We start from the raw sequence: 22464 nt of genomic DNA, 5'->3' as shown, positions 1-22464 counted from the left end.
CCCCTCCCCCAGCCCCTGGAAACCACCACTCTACTTTCTGTTTCTGAATTTGACGGCTTCAGGAGCCTCCTATCAGTAAATCACATAATATCCGTCCTTCGGTGACTGGTTTATTTTGCTTGGCATGGTGTCTTCAAGGTGCATCTGTGTTGTAATAGGTGTTGGGATTTCTTTCCTTTTTAAGGCTCATCTTAGTTCAGGATGCTGTCACAAAATGCCACAGACCGGATGGCTCAAACAAGGGACATTGATTTCTCACAGTTCTGGAGGCTGGCAAGTCCGAGATCAAGGTGCCAGCAGCTCCGGTGTCTGGTGGGAGCCCACATCCTGGCTTGTAGATGCCACCTTCTCCCTGGGTCCTCACGTGGCAGAGTGAGCAAGAGCTCTGGTATCTTCTCAAAAGGGCACTAACTGTATCATGGGGGCTCCATCCTCATGACTTCGCCTAAGCCCTATCACCTCCTGCAGGCCCCACCTCCTAATACTATCACATTGGGGGTTAGGGCTTCAAAATATGAATTTTGGGAGGTCACAGAATGCAGGCCACAACAAGGCTGAATAATAATCCACCTATGGGTGGATCACACCTTGTTTAGCCATTCATCTGTAGCTGGACCCTTGGTTGTTTCCAACTTTTGGCTGTTGTGCATAACTCAACCTAAATCATTTCTACACTTACACCAGGTTGCCAACCTGGGACCAAGACCGGCTTTCACCAACGCTGCAATGCAGATTCATGCCCACACCTCCTCCTCTGTGCCTTGTCCTCCACACAGACAGAAATTAAAGGGTGGGCTTCAAATGACCTTTTCGCCACAGTCAAGTACAAACATTTGCGTGCAAGAGGCTAATGTGCACGTCCCCTTGAAGACTTATTTCTTAAACCTAATGCCACTGAGGCCACACCTTCACGCGCTGTGATGACACAGGAGGAGCCAGGCCAGTGGGGACACGGGCTCCCGGCCACCTTGGCCGTCCTCACCCCCACTGCCCCATGCCAGCCCTCCAGAGAGCACTGCTAGGCCCCTCGACCTGCCTTGCATGGCCAAGGCACCCGGGCCCATTCTAGCCCTGTGAGGGCCTGGGTGGCCATATCCCAGCTCTATATCTTGGCCCTTGGACAGAACTTCTCTGAGGGTCTTGCCTCCTGCCCTGGGGACAGGGGTGTGTCAAGCTGTTCCCGCTGTGGCTTTGCCTTAGGAGACGCAGTGCAGTCTGGGGATGGGGCTTGGCCCTGGAATCAGTCTCTCGGTGCCAAAGTGGCTCCACCACCACTGCCTGTGTGGCCTCAGGTACACTGTTTAAGTTTACTCATTGGTGGATTAAAATCATAATAGTACCTCTTAGCCGATCTAAAGTTTGAAGGAGTTAGTGCATGAAACACACCGGCCCACAGCACATGCTCAGTAAAAGTGAGCTATTCTCCAACTGGTGATGATAAGGACAACACTCTCCTGCCCAGGTCTCCACTGAGGAACCAAATTGCTGCCTCTGGAAGCACTGAAGAGCTAGCCTGGATGATAGAGGGGATGCATGTGTTCTCACTGCTCTCGCCCAGTCCCGCTGGAAATACCAGCAGGTTTGCTAATTGATTACGTGTAGGCATGGATGCAGACAGGCAGGTGCTCGTTCCCGAGAGCACCAGAGGCACGGTGTGCCCCTACCTTGCTGAGTATCACTGTTCAGACACAGGCAGGATGGCAGGCACCCTCCTTCCTGGCTGTGCCCCAGTCCCTGAGTCCAGGGCAGATGGATGTGGAGGCCTGGAAATGCACAGTGGGACTCTGTGGGGAGCCCAGGCAGGGGGGTCAGGGGAGTTGCTTCTGCACCCACCATCCAAGCTCATCCTGGAGCCTCCGGCCCCTTCCCTGCAAAATACAGCGCTTTGGTTAAGTGAGCTAAGGACACTTTCTGTTGTAACATCCTGTGGTTTGAATGTCTCAAAAAAGAGAGAAGAGCAGAAGTTTCTGGTTGTTATGTGAAAATTGATAAAAAATGAACCCGAGAGTCCTTCCTTCCATTTTTACATAGCCATGAACTTGCCCTTCTCCTGCTCCCGGCCGCCCTGTGAGGACGACTCCACGTGGGCGGGGGTGTCTCTGTGGCTTATGCAGCAGGTACAGTGAACACAGCATTGTTCCCTTGAGGCCATCCATGGTGGGGGGCCGCCAGCTGCCAGCTCCCTTCCCGAGGGCCACCTATGTGCCTACAAGGGGGCTGTACCCTTGGCTCTAGTCACAAACCACCAGCATGGGGGCAACTCTCTGAGAATCAGAAGAGTCACTAACCATGTCCTGAGGACCAGGCCCCTGGCTAGGCATTTTCCTAAAAACATTTTGGGGGACACGCTCTTTATCCTTGAGTAGGTATTTTAAAAAATAATTTATGTGCTCTTTAAAAATATATGTTATATATTTTAATAAATGATTTTATTTATTTTTTTAAATTGAAGTATAGTTGATTTACAACGTTGTGTTAGTTTCACACAACGTGTGTATAGCAAAGTGATTCAGTTTTACATATATATAAATATATACATATATATATTCTTTTCCAGATTCTTTTCCCTTATAGGTTATTATAAGATACTGAGTTTAGTTCCCTGTTCTACACAGTAGGTCCTTGCTGGTTATCTATTGAGAAGGTATTTGCATGATTCTTCTCTGTGTGTGAGGTGATGGAGGTTTGAGAAGGGAGAGCTGGGTGGCGCTGAAGGGATGTGTCCTGGTCTTCCTCTTGGGACAAGAGCTGTCCTCGGCCTTTTACCTTCCCCTCAACAGGCAGTGAGACTGAGGTGGCCGTTCTTCTGCTGGGAGCCCTGCAAGGGTCACCCGGGAGCCCAGAGCACAGAGGTCCTTCCCATGCCCTTCTGTCTGGGCAACTGTAGCCTGGCCTAGCCTGTCACAACCCCTGGCTCCCTCACTCCCTCCCAGGCCCCTGATTCCCTGAGGCCACAGTCCTGGGAGGGTGTCCTGCACACTCACAGGTGCTCTGGTCTGTCTGTCACATCGAGGATGTCTCTTGTGCGGCTCCCCTCAGCGTCCTGCCTGACTCCTGACCAACCAACCACAGTCGTGCTCGGTCCCAGCGGTGCTACCCTATAACCCCTGTGACAGTGTAAACTCTGTCACGCTACACACGCAGGGATCCCAACTAGATAGGACAAAAGCTATTGCCACGGAGACACCCTCTTAACACGCAGATCTCTCTTGCGTGCGCACACACACACACACAGAGGACTGTGCACGTCACATGTGGAGGCTGGGGGCCAGGCTTATCCACAGGCTGGGCTATTCCACACTTTGGGAAATATTGCTAAAATGGAAATAATGCTAAAAATGCACTTCCCTCACATTTTATTATGCATTAGGCTTTTGTTCCTTATTAAATCAGCAAGTTGATGTCAAGTTTAAATGATAAGCTCCTTAAATGATAAGGTTTATATAACCAAATAGAGTAAAGAACCATCCAACTTCCTAGAAAGCACTCCACACATTTATTTGTTTGCTTCTTTCCTTAGGTAAGTTAGTTTCATTAAATATGAGAACGTGGGCCAGTTTGGGATTTCTCCCTGAGAACTCCCAAGGTTTCGAACCAACAAATGCACAACACCAAGAGTGAACCCTGATGTACATTATGAACCCTGGTTGATGAGGATGTACCAGTGTAAGTTCATTGATTGTAACACATGTATCACTTTGGTGTGGGATGCTGACAGCGGTGGAGGCTCCGTGTGTGGGGACAGGAGTTATATGGGAACTGTCCATACTTTCTGCTCAACTCTGCTGTGTACTTAAAACTGTTCTAAAATGTGTCTGTTAAAACTAGTTTATATATAGTTTTCTATCTTTTCCTTTATGCTTCTGGATTCTGACTCTTAATCTGAAAAAAAAATTCCCATTACCAGATTATAGAGGAATTCACTCATGTTTCCTGCTACTAACTGAAGGGTTTTATTTTTTTATATTGAAAGCGCTGATGCAGTTGGACTTGATCTTGGTGGATCAAGTGAGGAATGGATCCAATTTTATCATTTTCCCTGTCTATCCAGCTATTCTAATACCACTTAGGAGAAAAAAACCCATCAGTGGGGAAGCCCCTCTGATTTCAGATGTCTTCATCGCTATATGGTAGGTTTGCATATGCAATTGGGTCTATTTCTGTATTTTCCTGTTATATTTATGCCTAGGTATCCATAAAAGGTATCTTTTCTCCCATTATGTGTGTTAACTGGTTATCATATTTATAAACAATGCTATTGACTTCTGGCTGTTAAATTTATATCCTGCTCTTTTACTAAATTCTTAATTAATGTTTGTAGAAATTTATCCATAGGGTCTTTTTTTTCACTTATTTTTGGTTTGCTAGATATACAATCACGTCATATGCAAATAGAGATTGTTACTCTGAATTTTCAGTTCTTAAGCCTCTGTTTTCTCTTACCTGATCAAATTGACTAATTCAATATAATATTAACTATTCATAGAGGTAATGGGCATCTTTGTTTTGCTCCTAACTTTAGTGGTATTGCCACACTGAGTAAGATGCTGGCTGCTGGCTTTTGGGCTATACACACATGTGTACATATGTTTAGAAAGTACCCATATACCTTACTGAATAGTTTTATCATGGATGGATGTTGATTTTCACATGATATTTTTCTTAAGATCTATTAATAAACTTCTAATAGTAAACCTTACTCATACTTCTGGACTAAATCTCCTTTAATCATTCATTGGTATTTCTTTTCTTGTGTGTTTTTTTCTTTAGCTTGCTAGTTTTTATTTAAAATTCCTATGTTGATATTAATGCATTAGCTTGATACACGGTTTTTATTTTTATGTGCAATCTTTGTCAAGTTTCACAGTCAACATCCTACACACAGAGCAAAATCAGATGTTTATCTTCCTTCTCAATTCTCTTGCAATAACCTAAGTAGCATTGGAGTCACCTAATATTTGAATGTTTGGCAGATATTCCCTGTGAATCAATCTGTTACAGATGCTTCTTTTGGAGGGAACCCTTTACAACTTCCTCTACTTTTTTTCTATGGAAATTACCCTGTTTAGACTTTCTATTTCTATAGGATTCAGTTGCGTTAGACTGTACTTTCCTACAGATTTATTCCATTTCATCTTAGTTTCCAAATTTATTTGAAAGGAGTTGGACAATGATAAACATTCTTCCCATGGGTATAAATCCTCTCTATAGCTAAATGAGGAAAATAACTACGATTTGCCAAGGGCCCAGGATGATGTTGAGTATACCAAGGGCTTTATGGGTGGGTTAACTCTCATTCAGACAACAACTCCGCGAAGCAGGTGGCTCTGTTCCATTTTACTGAAGATCAGAGAGCCCAGTAGCAGAGTAATGATTCCCACAAAGACCCACTTACACCTAAGGTTGCCATTCACCAACCCTTTATAATGGTATGGGGTCTTCAAATGTTCTCATGTCCAAATGTCTGGTGCCTTTGAAACACAGTATGTGCATCGATGTATGATCAGAAGTAAAACATTTCCTTAGTAGACACTCAATCACACCTTTTAATGATTTTTCTCCCAGGATGGAAAGATGGAAAAAAGTCTCTCCGAAAATTTATACTTTTGGTAATAGTACTGAGTGTAGGATCTACTGCGGTTTTCTATTGTGTGCATGGAAATGATATGTTAATAAGTGAAATCTCTAATTCTTCAACAGTTCTTAACATGAGAACAGACGTACAGCTGTCATCACATTCAAGGCTCAAGATCCCCAAAGAGTTACAGACTGCTTTTTCCATGCTGCTTCCCACATTGAACTCAAATTAAAGACAAGACAATTCTTAGAGAAGCCACAAGAAATCATAATCACTAATTTTGAAGATAATACTTGAACGTGGAAGAACATTTTTAAGGCCATGAGACATGGTGGTACTTATTCTGACCTGTAGAGGACAGCGACATCCCTGCAACTGTGGAAGGTGCCCACACCCAGGAATGATCGCCTTCCAAGGGCACTTGGATGTCAGAGCATATCTGCATCCTTGCAAATCTCCAGCAGAGCTTCCCTGCACAATTCAAGCCTCCAGCACTGGAATGCGTGCAAGACTCCCTTGCTTTGAAGGATTTATGCTTTTATTCTCCAGCTTCACAAATCTAGCTGTTACACAGGCATAAAATCTATGTCTGAACCAGACTAACGTGGCATCAACAAGCGTTTAAAAAGATCCAAACAACTCACTAATCAGGTTTATACTTCTAATATTGATTTCAATCATTTTATTCAGGTCTTCTGGGAAACGATGTACTTGCTATCGAGTTAAAAGAGTCTAAAAAAAAGCCTAAAGGGTCAGGCTCCTTCCATGGCCTCATGACAGGAGAGGAACACTTCAAGCAGGTGTATAGGTCCTGGGCTGCCACTGCTGACCTACTTGCCTCCTTCTCTCTCTGAGCGTTGTCCTGGAGGGCAGGGTTCCTATCTTTTGCATTAACATCACCATGAGCTGGAATATATCAGATGTTAAATAAATCTGCTGAGTGAACAAACAAAATAAAAACATTAAATCCAAGTTCCTACTCCATTCTGATGGGTAGACTCAAAAATAACCATAATTCAACTCAGACTAGTATAAATACCATAATATGATTTATAAGCAAAATCATTAGGGTACTAGAAAGGGGGCAGTTCCTTCTGCCTGGCAGAATGAAAAAGGCCAAATGTAAGATGAGTTTTTGAGGAGGATTTAGGAAGGCTGAAAAGAAGACATTCCAAGCTCGGTGAGCACCATGAGCACAGGCCAAGAGGCAAAAACACACTTGTATGTCCCCAGATCCAGGAATACCATGAGTAGGAGAGCTGTGGGCATGGTGACTGCAGGTAAAGGTCAGGGTCAGACCTACTGGCTGTCAGGATGAGTATCTGGACTCTAACATGAGGCCAGTGGGAAACTGCTGGGAGTTTCTGAGTAGAGAATGGATAGGTGCTGTGCTAGGAAAACAAAGACACAAAAATTTGGTAACAGAGTGAAAAATGGATCAAGAGTGTAGAAAGAAATGGAAAGGTACTCATTCATTTTCTTAGTAGACTTTGTACCAGCCTACTGCTGGTAAAGTCTTGGTTTATCAGGTCGCAGTGGAGAACCCTTGAGTTTTGGAGACTGACAACATTCCTAGTACCAGGGGATGAATCAAAATGGGTCAAAGCCCGTTGCTGGTAATCTCTCCCCCTTGAGCTGGGATCCACCAATCTGGATGCAGCCACACTGAACGATTCTGGTCTATGTGATGTAGACAGGAGTCAACCGGGTTGAGTTTATCGGAAAGATTTTGCTTCCCTAATAGAAGGGGTCAGGCTTAACTGATAGTCCTTTCCCACTTGCCTTTCCTCCTCCTTTCTGCCTTAAGCAAGGAAATACCATCTCCAAGAATACCCGCCATCTTGGGTCTATGAGGTATTGTAGAAAGTCAGAGGACAAGACGCAAAGTGCAAGGTTGGTGGAGTTACAAGTCCATCCCTGATGGTATCACTGAACATTTGCCCAGGCCCTAGACCTTACCCCTCTGGACTTCCCATCATTCTTCTCATATGAATACCTATTTGTTCAAGCCAAATAAGTCAAATACTTGGTGATTTATAGTGGAACTTATTCCTAGTTGCTACATGAAGAGAAAATGATTCAGACGTCAGAATTAGAAAAGAAGCAACAGAAAAGAGAAAGTCACGGGCCAATGTCATTTATAAACATAGATGAAAACCTTAAAAGATTAGCAACTGAATCCAACTGTAGAAAAAGACATAAAAAGACAAAGAAGGGCCCTGGAGTCCCAGCCCCATCGAGGGTCTTTGATATTGGAGTAAGGGTACAGGGAGATTCAGTTGGCAGGAAGGCAGTCCTGGGGATTTGTGGAGTTGCCATCCCTGAAATGCTCACTCCAGACTCACGAGAGAGAAGCAAATTCCCCTCTTATTAAATCCCCTATTATTTTGTCTCTCTGTTACTAACAGCCAAACATATTAGCCAAATGCTAATATGCTATATTAACACTTTCCAGAAGAAAAACCATATGGTCATCTCAAAAGATGCTGAAAAGCTCACATCCTTCATTATACTAACTCGAAACAAACCAGGAATAGAAGAAAACTTCCTTTACTTATTAAAGGCTATTCCAAACTTATAACAATGATCCTACCTAATAATGCAAACTTTAGAAGCAATGCCATCAAAGTTCAGAACAAACCCATGACCAAGTCTTAGAACAAACGAGAACATTTTAAATGGCTGGAACAAGACCAACACACAAAAATCAATACCTTTTTTACATACTAACATTAGCCAGTTAATCATTTTTGTAAAAAACAAAAAAGATCCATTTCATTAAAATTTCTATAATTAACTAGGGATCACACAACAAACATGAGAGAAACTTTTTTTTTGGACAAAAAACAATCTTTATTGAAGGAAAGAAAGAAAAATAAATGGACGGGAAGACTATATTTTTAAGATTCTAATTCTTACAATAAATTCAATGCCATCACAACAGAATTTTTATGGAATTTGACAGTTTCTAAAACTTAGAAGAATAAAGAAGCAAGAAATTCCAAAGAGCTTTTGATAAAGTTCAAAGTGGATGCAGAAGTGTGTTCCACCACACATCAAACATAAAGTACTTGATTAAAGTAGTGTGGGAAGGGGCAGACAGAGATCAATGAGAGAGGATGGAAAATGTGTGTGTGTGTGAGAGAGAGACAGAGACAGAGACAGAGTGAGAGACAGAGAGAGAGAGAATGGGAGAGAGAGCTCTCCATGCTACCCACACTGGGCTGACATATGGCAAAAAATAAAACTGTACTTTGTTAAAGCACCAGGATTTGAAGAATGTTTGTCGTAGCATTTAGCCTACCCTGACTCATACAGAAAGCCTTCTTAAGATACAAACAGCCCATCACGGAAAAATTTGATAAAATGAATAACAGCAAAAATGCCAAATCAATAAACTTCTGAATGACAAAAAAATCCTGTAAAAACTTCAAAATTAGATAGAACAGGAGAAAATTTTGGAAAATATATAATAAACAAGGGATTGACATTCAGAATAGATAATGAACATATCCGAATAATTAAAGACACACGGAACAAGAAAAATTTGGCAAATTTTATGAAATGTGCAGTTTACAGGAAGCTCACATGACAAATCAGTATACGGAAAGATAAGCAACCTTAGTAATAATGAGGGGAATACAAATTAAACAATAAGATAACCATTAACCATGCCTGCCCAACCCCTACCCCACCAGAATGGCCCCTCAAAAAATTAAGTTTGAAAAGATCAGCTCTGGTGAGGTGAAATGGGTCCTTTTTTCCACCGCTAGGGGGAATATATGGGGCTCATGGTGAGGTCAGTAGAGGGCATTTTGTTCAGTATATAATTTTTTAAATGTGAATAACCTGTAGCTCTGTACTTCTGCCTTTTGGTATCTTCCATAGAGTCAGACTTGCTCAAGTGCACACGGATGTGTGAATAAGGATGTTCCTTGCAGCACGGCTGGAAATATCCAAAATGATTGTCAAAGGGGAACGGCTGCATCACCTATGGCACCAGGACATGACCTGCCTCAGAGGTGTCAATATGAAAATTTCTCTAAGGCACATGAGAATGTCCATGTATTATAGAGTAATTAAAAGTAGTGAAGGGAAAAAGAATCTCATGTATAGGAAAATGTCTGAAGGAGGCACAGCCCTCCTTTTACTTTCTGGCCTTCTGAGCTCTCTGCCCTTGTGCTCATATAATACACATTACTTGAAGCATTGTTTTCCACGGAAACTATTCAATTAGGTAAGCAAGAAATGACAGGTGGGCTCAAGTATGCAAGCAGAAGGGAACAAGAGAAAGGAAAGGCTCAGATTGGTCAGGCAGTGATGGGAACTGGAGAAGCAAAGAAGAAAGGCCGGGCCGATTGGACCTGGGTGCTGCCATTCTCTGCCAGAATGACCTTTGGACGGTCACTAAAGCCCCTTGAATCTACTTCCTCATCTATACAGGCGGGAATATACCACACCTTCCTTAGAATTTTGTTAAGATTAACTAAAATATACCCCTTCCTCCCTCCCTTCCTTTCTTCTCTATTTCTACCCACCTACATATCTGCCTACTCACCTATCTACCTACCTGTCTACCTTTCAATCTCTCTCATTTTCTGTTTGGCTACCTATCTGATTATATGTTTATCTATCTCACTATATATTCATATAAGTATCTGTCTTTCTCACTGTCAGTCTACCTCCCCTTTTCCTGATTTTCTATCTATCTTACTACTATCTGTCTATCTGACTATTTATCTAATCTAGTAACTGTCTGTCTATCTGCTGGTCTCTATGTCTGTCTGTCTTTCAACCCATTTGTCTATCTACATATATATGTCTGTCGATGTATTCATCTGATTTTCTGCTTTTATCTGTCTGTCTGAATGTCTGTCTGTCTGTCCACCTTCTTCTATCTTTCTCTCTCTCTCTACATGTTTATGTCTGTTTTACTGTCTTTCTGTTGATCTAATTTTTCTGTATCAATCAATCTATTTATCTATCTCTGCCCTGCACAGTGATTGACACAGACTAGCGCCTCATTAACTGTTAGTTTATCTTCCCCCTTCATTTCCCTTCATATCTTTATTTCTACATTTCCATAATCAACTGCTGTTAACTGAGCCCTTTCTCTGTGTTGTGTGCCAGGCATACAATCCAAAATCAGGCCTGGGCTCTGCCTTCAAAGAGTATTCAGGCTGGTGGCTGAAAGGAACAAATTAAAGAAGCAGTGACATTATGTGGTGCTTAGTGCTATGAGAGAGACAAGCCTGACCTACGTTGGCATGGAGGAGAGAATTAGCGGGGGCTGAGGAAGCCACCTCTCATCTGCAAACCACAGAAGAACTAGGAATTCTGCAACTGAAGAGGAAGAGACCTGGTCTTCATGTGAGTGTGGGTGGAGGAAGTATGGACAGAGCCAGAAAGATAGAACAGGATGTTTACAGGCCTGGAGATCAACAGAGCAAGTACATATTCCAGGAACAAAACTGTAGGGAGCTCACAAAACTCAGACAACAAAAGAGACCAACCATGACCAAAATAAATGGTGAGATGTACTGTTTGCATGGATTGTAAAATACAATACAGTTGTCAATTACCCTCAAATCATCTACAAATTTAATGCAATCCCATTCAACATCCCAGCAGGATTCTTTGTAGACATGGACAAGCTGATTCTAAAACTTATATGGAAAGATGAAGGAACCAGATTAGCCAAAACAATTTTGAAAAAAGAGAAGTTGGAGGATTCATGCTACCCATTTAAAAATGCATTATAAACCTACTGTGGTCAAGACAGCGTGGTATTTGGGAAAGGATAGATACACAGTTCAATGGAACAGAACACAGACAACTGAGATTTTGTATGGGGATGGGGAGTGATGGGGAGGGATGGGGAGCGATGAGGAGGGATGGGGAGGGATGGGGAGGGATGGGGAGCGATGGGGAAGGATGAGGAGGGATGGGGAGGGATGGGGAGCGATGGGGAGGGATGGAGAGGGATGGGGAGTGATAAGGAGCGATGGGGAGGTATGGGGAGGGATGGGGAGCGATGGGGAGGGATAGGGAGGGATGAGGAGGGATGGGGAGCGATGGGGAGCGATGGGGAGTGATGGGGAGCGATGGGGAGGGATGGGGAGGGATGCGGAGGGATGGGGAGGGATGAGGAGGGATGGGGAAGGATGAGAAGGGATGGGGAGCGATGGGGAGGGATGGGGAGGGATGGGGAGGGATGGGGAGCGATGGGGAGCAGCAGATGAAGTTCGCTTGCTCGCCGCTCACCTCCTGCTGTGCGGCCCACCTCCTAACAGGCTGCAGACGGTTAACAGTCGGTGGCCCAGGGGTTGGGGACCCCTGGTCTAAGGGACATTTAGATAGAAGTTCCAGTGAGCTGGACATTTACACTTGGAAGTTTCCAGCATACTTACAGTAAGTGAAACAAAGGGAATAGATGTCATCGTTCTTTTCCATTAAAACATAATTAAATTTCACAAGCACAGGAGAATTTCAGCTTTTGGGCTTTTTAACAGGCTCCTATTAGTTGAATATTCACGTGTTAGTGACTGGTAAAATTCAGTCTTATCTAAGTTTCTATCTCTCCAAACAGAACAAGCCAGTTTACCTAAACAAAGGAACAAATAAATAAAAAGGAAAAAGACATTTATAGACATCCATCAACCTGGATGGCTCTGAACATTTTATAATAGCTGACATTGAGACAGGTAATTTTTAAGAACCCAACCAGCTTCCTATACTAACCTGACAAATTTATGACCTGAATGTGTTTAAGCTACTAACTGTGTTCTTTGGATACCTGAGTTCCAATCTTTAGTCACTACGAACACTTACCTTAAAATACAAATGCACACAGCCCTGCAAATAAACTGGGACAATCAATTTGGTCCCCGGCTCTCACTGCTTCACCTGTGAAATGAAATGAGGATAGCAATTCCTGTTTTACACGGTGATTCAGTTATACATATATATATCCTTTTTCAGATTCTTTCCCCTTATAGGTCATTATAAGATATTGAGTATTGTTCCCTGTGCTACACAGTAGGTCCTTGTCATCTATTTTACATACAGTTGTGTGTATATGTTAATCCCAAACTCCTGATTTTATCCCCCACCCCCTTTCCCCGGTTGTAACTGTAAGTTTGTTTTCTATGTCTGTGGGTCTATTTCTGTTTTGTAAATAAAAAAGAACTCATAATTTTTAAAAGGTTGTTTCTATACTTAAATGGATGCATACGAAGTTAAAGATACGGGATCAACTGTTTGAGTTAAGAAAGAAATGGCATTTTTAAGCAGAAAATATATATGTCCAACTCCCCCGAGGAAAGAATGGTGAAACCAGTTTCACTCAAACACGAAGCATTGGATCAAGACCAAATAAGAAGCATCGCAGCTTTGGAGGAAATGTCAGAGCAAGTTTGAGGCAACTGATTTCAATAATTCTTTTTCTTTTTGCTGGGAGGACAACCCCCCCAGGCACTGCTGACCACCCCCCCCAACCCCGGGCAGCCTGGGGGTCGTGGCCACCCTGCTAGAGAGTGGGAGTGAACACCTGACCCTGAGACCCTGGAACCTCGGAGCCCACAGGCTTACGCTTCACATGGGTGGAGCACAGCATCCCCACCACACGGCCCTACAGTTTGGCACCCGTGGGCAGAGCCTGGTCCCCCAAGTGGACCTCAGGCCCCCCGCTCCGCCGCCCTTCCTCATGGCCCGGATATGCCAGCTAGCCCAGGGCTGTTGCAGGGTCTGTCCTTCCTGGGGAGGTGTGGGTGTGTGTGACACAGACAAATACAGTGCCCTGCTCACACTTGCCCCAGAAAAACGTGAGCTCCTATAGGACTCAGGCAAGCAGCTGCAGGAGAGGACTCCCCCTGCCACCCCAACCACCGCAGCTCCTGTCAGGGACGAGGAAGAGGAAAAAAGGGAGTGGAAAGAGAGGGACTCAGGGTCCCGGCCCAGGGCTGCCAGGGAGGCCCCCCGCGAGGCCCAGGACCTGCCAAGCTCTGGGAGGAGGCTTCTCCAAGAGGGGCTTCTCCTTGGCTTCAAGCCGCCTCCGTGCCATCCTCAAGCACACTGGCTGGGAGTGTGCCTCTTACACAAAACCAGGTAACTCAGGTTTCCAAGTGGGCAGAAATTCCCCAGGGTGCACTTTGGGAAACGGAAAAAAGGCAGCCCTGATATTTCTATCCATGTGTTCAAATGAAACTCAAGTAACCAACAAGGACCTCCTGTATAGCACAGGGAACTGTATTCAATGTCTTGTAATAACCTATAATGGACGAGAACGTAAAAAAAGAATATATTTATTTATATATATATATGTATAAGTGAATCACTGTTCTGTAACCTGAATCTAACACAACGTTGTAAATCAACTATATTTCAAAAAAACAAAGAAACCCAAGTGATTTCTTCTGTGTTTCTGCAGAAGCAGAGATTTGATTTTCGACTTAGCTTCACCCATCCCATCAAGAATTATGTCACACCTGCACCCTAGTCCCTTCCCCAAGGAGCTCATCCCAAGGGGACACAGAGACAGGCAGAGGGTCCCCGGCTCATGAACGGCTAAGAAGGAGGAAAATGGAAGGAGGAGTTGGGAGACTTCAGGGGAGCTTTGGGCTGGGGTCCATGCCCCACACAGAGGTGTCACCCCCGGGTCTGCAGGACCTAGCCTTTGCCCTGGCTAACCATGGGCCAGCCAGGCTGGCATCACCCCAGGAGGCAGGAGAAGTGGTGACACCACAGAGACATCCCACAAGCTCAGCCTGACAAGCAGGAAGCACGCTGGACGCAGCCACAGGCATCCTTTATCAGAGCAGCCCTCATCTGCTTTTAAGAATTGTGGGGAAGGGTGCCAAGGGGGAGGGTGGGGTTAGCAGATGTAAGCTTTTACATAGAGAACTGGTAAACAACAAGGTCCTACTGTATAGCACAGGGAACTATATTCAATAGCCTGTGACAAACCATAATGGAAAAGAATATAAAAAAAGAAGGTATATATATGTATAACTGAATCACTTTGCTGTACAGCAGTAATTAACAAAACAGTGTAAATCAACTATACTTTAATCAAAAAAAAAAAGAAAACAAAAGCATTGCAGGGAAGAAAACAAGACAAGTAAAATGTACAGAGGAAGCATTCTGAAGATACTCTAGCTAGAAGTGTTCTCCAACAGCAATCTTTTTTTCCCTCCTTAAGACCCAGTCTAATCCATGTCCATGTGTAGCTTGTAAATCACATGTATATTCCTAAGCTATTTCCTTGGTAAAATTTCTAAAACATTCTCAAGGAAGATTCCATGGCCAGAGAGCTCAATAAAACCATGGGGACTTAATCTAAACAGAAAGAAATCTAATAACCTTCAGACAAGAAGTCCAATTAGTAACCTGTGACTGAAACGCAAACAGACAGCAGGCCAGGGAGGTCCAGGCATGGGGCAGGGAGGAGGGAAGTGTGACAGAGAGCGTGAGGAGTAACCAGAACAGTGGTGGAGGCACCTCACTGGGACATTGTTCGCTGGTGGATGCTTCCTGCCATGGTGAGTTTGCTTCTCTATGCAACCTCCTAACCGCAGGGACTTACGATTATGAGCACTTATGAGCGCTCAGACCAGGGGGATCCTCTGCTCTGTTGTTCAGGTTCATCAGCCTTTTGGCCAAAGGTCTTAATCAGCTTTCATGGCTTACAAACCATCTCAGGGGTGGTGCAGTACCCAATGGGCACTTAGCCATCCTCCCTGCCTCTGTAATAGTACCCGGTGAGCACCAACCATGGCTCCAGACCTGCCGGACACCTCTCGCAGGACTTACTCTCGTCTCCAGAGTTAACGACAAGGGCACTGAGGGTTTATGAGGTGAAGCCTTTGCCCAAGGTCATCGGGTCAGTGTATGACAGAGACAAGGGGCACACCTTAGATGGTCTGATTTCAGAGTCTTTCTCTTGACCACCCAGATACTCCCTTGTGTGATATCTCACAGCCGTGGAAAAAGCGAAAAATGAAGGACTATGTGACAGGAAAGAGAGTCTGATGCACTGATTGAGCGATTGGGTGAAAATTATCTGGGAAAGGGAATATTCCCATGGCCTGAAAAATCATAATACAACCAGCAATGGATGCTAAAGCCATTGGGTGAAAATTATCTGGAAAAGAGAATATTCCCATGGTCTCAAAGCTCACCCCACAGACTACTTATTAATTAGAAAAGAATAAATACGGTAACATCATAAAGGAGAGCTCTGGCAGAAATCACCTTAGCCAGGTGAACCGTTCACTACCAATACCAGGTCACGATGATGTGGTGGGACCACTGATGTGAGGCAAATACACGAGATGTCTACCTGGAGCTAATAAGCATGAGGGAAACAGTCAGACAACTGTGAGATACTCTATAAAACAAACGGCTTAGATTCTTAAAAAAAAAGTCAGCATCACAAAAAACAGTTTTGGTTCAGGTTTAAAGAGCCATAACCAGGTTCAGTGCATGTCATGTAATTGAATTCTAGATAATGGAAAACAGCTATAAAGAGTACTTTGGGCAACCAGGGGTATTTGAATTGGGACTATATATTAGATAATATTACTTTATCAGTGTTGACTTCCACAGTGATAATGGTATCATAGTATACCTTTAAAGAAGACAATCTATGAACTTAGGAGATATATACAAAGTATGTCATGATGTCTGCAACTTACTTTCCCATGATTCACATGATTCAGAGACAAAAGCTGAACACACATCCATAACACACAAATCCATATTTACAATCTCTCCATGTGTGTATGTATCTGTTCACGTGTGTATTTGGGTAAACATCTGCTAACTCTGAGTGAAGATTATATGTATTCACTATACTATTTTTCCATTTTCCTATAAATCTGCAGTTTATCAAAAGAAAAGTAGGCAAAAAAGTAAGTGAAGATATTTGTTTGAAGAGTCATAAGGCAAAAGAATTGCTATGCTCTGATATCAGCTAGATAAAAATTCTATTTTGGGACAAGAACAAAGAACATTAAAAATAAAAGCAATTAATATGTTAAGATGAGACTTTTGTCTTTTGTTTAAATGACTCATAACATTTTAAAAATCAATCATGATAGCTACAGATGGCAACAAAGTTGCTTAATAAATTTTGCATTAGTGTAAATCAAATCACCTGTTGGTCATTCACTACAGCCACATTCTTTTTAAGGGTAATGTTTACTATTCTAAGCACAAATCCTAATGCAACACGAAATTCATTTCACAATTTCCTCTTGATGGACTTTAGTGGATAAATTAACATACCATTCCTCCCTGGATTTAAACCTGATTTTCAGGTCATTTGTTCCCAGGACCACTACAAGCTCTGTTGTTGGAGATGTTGACTGCACTTGGCCCCCCAGCACGGTCCCAAGGGACCCCATGAACATGGGACTTACTTTTCAGACACTGAGATTCTCTGGAGGTGGGTGGCAGTTAGGCACTGGGGGCAACGCGGCATCGTCCCTGCTGGAAATGGCCCATTATTGCCCCAGTGAATGGCATGAGATCACAGCCCCTGAGAACTCTGGAAAAGACAAGAATAAAAGAGAATATTCACATTCCATTAAAAGTGAGAATTTAAAATTTAAGAATTTTTAAAATATTTTTAAATTTGTATATTTCAAATTTTAAAATGATTTAAAATATTTGGTATGAACTTGAAATGCTCTTTTAAAAATTTTTAATTAACTTTATTGAGAAATAATTTACATACAATAAAATACATGTATTTTAACAAAATGTGTACAACTGTGTAACCACCACCACAATCAAGATAGAATTTGAACTTGAAATGGTCTTGATAGTGAATCTCCCTCCTCCACACACCATCCCACCCTTTAATTTTTAAATAAATACAGGCATTGGGGGGTAGGTCAGGATAAATGGAAAAGTCTCCCAGGCAGGTGTCAACTCACAGAAGTGACTGTGAGGTCAGAGCCATGAGAAGTTCACAGGCTATGCTGATGTTCCAGGGCAGGTGCACAGAGGCACTCACAGACAGAACCCCGACTTCTGACATCCCAGGAGAACCTCAGGTGGCACAGTCCACGGGGAATCGCAAAGTTAGGAAGCTGTTCATCATCCTTGCTGGGATCGTGGTGTGATCCTCAGGGAATTTAAGAGGTCAGGCTGATGACCACTCCTCATTCCTGGTGGGGTGCACCAGGATCCAGTGTGGGGTCAAAGTGTTATTGATAGCATCCTGAGTCAGGAGGGTCCCTGTGGACCATACCTCAGTCCAGGTGAGTGCAAGGGGATCCCCAGTGGTGATGGGGGCAAGTGTTATGAACAGCATCTTGACACCTGAGATCCACTTCCTTATCTGCAATGTGGGGTTTTCTTTCAGGCATCAGACCCCCAGGACGCTTGTGAGCTAGGAGGACCATGACTGCACAGGTGAGGGGAAGGAGCTGGGTCACCTCTGTGCACCCTACAGAGACTATACCACATGGGGTACAGGGACCCTGCTTTCCTCCATGTTAACACCTAGGTTCTGGGTGAAGTCTGAGGATCTCACCTGCATCTAGGGATTGCCCCTGTCAGGAGGTGTGCCCAGAGCCTGGGGATGGCCTATCCTGTCCCTGCAGGTCCTGAGCCTCCAGACCCCCAGCTGGTTTCTCCTTTGACCTTTCCCATCCACATGGATAAATCACACATCTTCATAAACCTAGCTGAATTCTTAAACAGACATGGGAAGACACTAAATGCAAAAGAATGAGGATCAGTAGCCAAAACAATCTTGATAAAGAAGAACAAAGTTGAAGGTCTCGCATTTCCTGATTTTGAAACTTACTATGAAGATATAATCATCAAAACAGTGTGGTCTGGGCATAAAGAGAGCTATATAGACAGATCAATGGTATAAAATAGAGAGTCCAGAAATAAACCCTTGCATATATGGTCAAGTAATTTTTGACAAGGGTGTCAAGACCATTCAATGAGGAAAGGACAGTCTTTTCAATTAACCGTGTCGGGAAAACTTGGATATCCACATATGAAAGAATGAAGCTGGACCCTTACCTTACACCATATATAAAAATTACCTCAAATGGATCAAAAAACCTTTATGTAAGGCCTAAAAGTATAAAACTTTTGGAAGAAAACATAGAGGAAAATCTTCATGACGTTGGATTTGGCAATGATATCTCGTGTATGTCACCAAAAGCACAAGCAACAAAAAAATTGGACCTCATCAAAATTAAAACCTTCGTATCAAATGATACCAACAACAGAGTGAAAAGGCAACCCATGAGATGGGAGAAAATATTTGCAAATCATATATCTGATAAGTGATTAATATCCAGAATATATAAAGAACTCCTACAACTCAACAGAAAACCCAAACAACCCAGTTTAAAAATGGGTAAAGAACTTTAATAGCCATTTCTCCAAAGAAGATATACAAATGGCCAATAAGCACATGAAAAGATGCTCAACATCAGTAATCACTAGAGAAATGCAAACTGAAACCACAATGAGATACCACTTCATAGCCATTAGGATGATTATTAAAAAAACAAACAAATAGAAAATCACAAGTGTTGGTAGGGATGTAGGGAAATTGGAACCCTTTTCCATTGCTGGTGGGAATGTAAAATGGTACAGCCTCTATAGAAAACAATATAGTGGTCCCTCAAAAACGTAAACAAAGAATTACCATATGATATAGCAATTCTACTTCTGGGTTTATCTGTTCAAGCAGAGACTTGAACAAATATTTGTACAGCCTTGTTGATAGCAGAATTATTCACAATAGCAAAAAGGTGGAAGTAACTCAAGTACCCATCAATGAGTGAACACATAAACAAAATAAGGTCTATCCACACGATGAAGGAAATTCATTTAAGCGATATCATATGATATTTGTCTTTCTCTGTCTTACTTACTTCACTCAGTATGACAATCTCTAGCTCCATCCATGTTGCTGCAAATGGCATTATTACATTTTTTAAAATATTTACTTATTATTTATTTGGATGCACTGGCTGTTAGTTGCAGCAGGTGGGCTCCTTAGTTGTGGCTCCAGGGCTCCTTAGTTGAGGCTCATGGGCTCTTTAGCTGTGGCATGTGAACTCTTAGTTACGGCATGCATGTGGGATCTAGTTCCCTGATCAGGGATTGAAGCTGGGCCCCCTGCATTAGGAGCGCGGAGGCTTATCCACTGTGCCACCAGAGAAGTCCCCTCATTCTTTTTTTATGGCTGAGTAATATTCCATTGTATATATGAACCACATCTTTATCCATTCCTCTGTTGATGGACATTTAGGTTGCTTCCATGTCCTGGCTAAAGTAAATAGTGCTGCAATGAACATTGGGGTGCACGTATCTTTTCAAATTATGTTTTCTCTGAATCTATACCCTGGAGTGGGACTGCTGGATCACATGGTAGTTCTATTTTTAGTTTCTTAAGGAACCTCCATATTGTTCTCCATGGCGGCTGTACCAGCTTACATTCACACCAACAGTGTAGGAGGGTTCCCTTTTCTCCACACCCTTTCCAGCATTTATTGTTTGTAGATTTTTTGGTGATGGCCATTCTGACCAGTGTGAGGTGATACCTCATTGTAGTTTTGATTTACATTTCTCTAATCATTAGTGATATTGAGCACCTTTTCATGTGCTTTTTAGCCATCTATATGTCTTCTTTGGAGAAGTGTCTATTTAGATCTTCCAAAATGTAGAAAACAAACTTATGGTTACCAGGAGGTAAGGAGGGGGAGGGATAAATTGGAAGATTGGGATTAACATATACACACTACTATATATAAAACAGATAACTAATAAGGACCTACTGTATAGCACAGGGAACTCTACTCAATACTCTGTAATGGTCTATATGGGAAAACAATCTAAAAATGAGTGGATACATGTATACATATAACTGATTCACTTTGCTGTACACCTGAAACTAACACAACATTGGAAATCAACTATACTCCAATAAATTTTTTTTTAAAAAAGGAAGGAAATTCTTACACTTGTTACAATATGTATGAACCCTGAGGACATTATAAGTGAAATAAGCTAGTAATAAAAGGACAAACATTGTATGATTCCACTTATGTGAAGTAGCCAGAGTAGTTAAACTCTTAGGGGCAGAAAGTAGAATGGAAGTTGCCAGGGGCTGGGAGATGCGGAATTGTGAGTTAGGATTTAATGGATAAAGAGTTTCAATGGGGTAAGATGAAAAAGTTCTAGGAAGGGATGGTGGTGATGGTTGCACAACAATGTGAATGTACTTAATACTACTGAATGGACACTTAAAAGTGGTTAAAATGGTACATTTTATCTTATGTATATTTTCCCACAATAAAATAGTTTCAAAATAAACAAACACACAAAAGAATGAGAATCAAATTAAAGATTGTTCCATTGGCCACACAGCATTCAAAGAAGTATATTTTAAGACTGGGTGTGAGGGGAGTAAAATTTGGAACCTAGGACTATGTAGACAAAAGGTGATGTATGTATGCAGGCACACAGAGGCTCAGAAAATTCATTGTCCACAGACTCCTGAAAACATTTACAGAGAAAATACTCAAATAAAAAGAAAAATAAATCCAACAGGAGAAGGTGAGATACAATAGCAATGGTGAGTTAAAAGAAATGGTAAGTTAGTATTTATTTAGATTAATCAACTGATTTTTATTAAAAACTAAAGGTTAAAAATAAAAGGACAAAGTGAGTTATCTTATTCTAAGATTAAAACTGTAAATCTTAAAGTAATATTAATAGTCAACAAAATAAAATCAATGTGTAAGGCTAGTTTGACTTTATACATTTACCACATTATAAATTAAAGAGAAAAATCAGATGACCATTTCAAAAGATATACACTGATATAATTCAACATTTATTCATGATAAAAGAAAATATCTCTTAGCAAATTAGGAATAGAAAAGAAGCTCTTTAACCTAATATAGGATATAGTTCAAAAAACGACTACAATATTACACTTAATGGTGAAATGTTGAATAATGCTAACTGCCTTTCCTTTAAGATCAGGAATAAGATAAGGTCACACTATCACCACTGAAGGTCACCAATCTCCTGGAAGTCTTAGTCAGTGCAGTAAGGACACATAAATAAGTTAATTAATTAAAATAAAAGGTATGAGAAGTTTAAAAGAAAGGAGAAACCTGTCATTATTTGTGGATAATATGACTTTATACATAGAAAATAATCTTGCTGATAAATCATTAGAGTTAATAAAAGCTTTCAGATATAAAATTAATACACAAAATCAATTCTGTGTGTATGAACCAAAAAGATTTGAAAATCAAGTAAAAAATGCCAATTATAATAGCATCAATATAAAGTATGCAGGACTGAATGCAACAAAAAGTGTACAGAAACCTCATGGAGATAAAGTATGTCTGAATAAGTGGAGATATAGATTAGGAAACATTATACTTCTATAGGTTCAATATAATTACATTCAATATCTTAAAGGGCATGTGTGTAGGAGGGTATGGGGGGTGTGCACATGCGTATGACTTGCAAATTAATTCCAAAGTGCATTTAGAAGCTCTAAGTCCAATGCACATCGAAGAAAAAGAGTGAGGTGGAGAAAGGCCCTACAGGGTAACCAGACTCATCACAAAATGACAGAAGTTAAGACAGTGTGTCATTGGTACAGGGATAGACACATAGAGAAGCAGCCCAGAATAGAAAACCTGAAAAAGGATCACATATATATGGACATTTAATACATGACAGATGATTTTACAGATCAGTTGGAAAAGAACAGACTGCACGATACAATGCTAAGACAAGTTATTATGCAAACTGAAATAATGAAATTGGACCCCCACCATACCAAAAATAAATTTCTAAGTTAAGGCTAAACTACATAAATTCTA

At 41.9% G+C, this 22464-nt stretch overlaps 1 protein-coding gene across 1 annotated transcript in view; it reads right to left on the bottom strand.

The window, feature by feature from the left end:
• LOC101281390 (OTU domain-containing protein 7A) overlaps positions 1 to 22464 on the bottom strand; it is a 387881-nt gene that overhangs the window by 180570 nt on the left and 184847 nt on the right. Inside the window, exon 2 of the mRNA XM_049706859.1 lies at positions 16999 to 17126. The gene's annotated coding sequence lies outside the window, so the exon portion shown is untranslated. The remainder of the gene's footprint in view (positions 1 to 16998; positions 17127 to 22464) is intronic.

The sequence above is a fragment of the Orcinus orca genome, chromosome 2, assembly GCF_937001465.1.
Source record: "Orcinus orca chromosome 2, mOrcOrc1.1, whole genome shotgun sequence".
Lineage (NCBI taxonomy): Eukaryota > Metazoa > Chordata > Mammalia > Artiodactyla > Delphinidae > Orcinus > Orcinus orca.
The sequence above is the reverse complement of the archived record's forward strand: the minus strand, read 5'-3'. Positions and strand labels throughout refer to the sequence as shown.